Below are 303 nucleotides of genomic sequence, written 5' to 3'. Positions count from 1 at the left end.
AACACAAAAACAAACGAATGAGAGAATGAAAAGAAAGAAAAGGTAGCACAGATGACAAACCCAGTTCACCAGATCTTGGGTTATGGTTTTTTCGATTGTTTTTTTTTTTCTCCCTTTTTTTGAATGTTTTGCTTTTTTTCTCCTTCCTGATTTTTTGGGTTTTTTATTATTATTTTTTGTTTTCTTTTGGTTTGTTTCTTGTTCTGTTCATGCTCTCTCTGTGTTTCTGACGACACCACTTGTTTCCGCTCTGCTACCAGGAATTATCCCGAAAAGTTAACATGTCAGCCACGGCTTCACCTT

Source organism: Cariama cristata, unplaced genomic scaffold, assembly GCF_000690535.1.
Source record: "Cariama cristata isolate BGI_N322 unplaced genomic scaffold, ASM69053v1 scaffold34770, whole genome shotgun sequence".
Lineage (NCBI taxonomy): Eukaryota > Metazoa > Chordata > Aves > Cariamiformes > Cariamidae > Cariama > Cariama cristata.
This window is presented reverse-complemented; position numbering follows the sequence as displayed.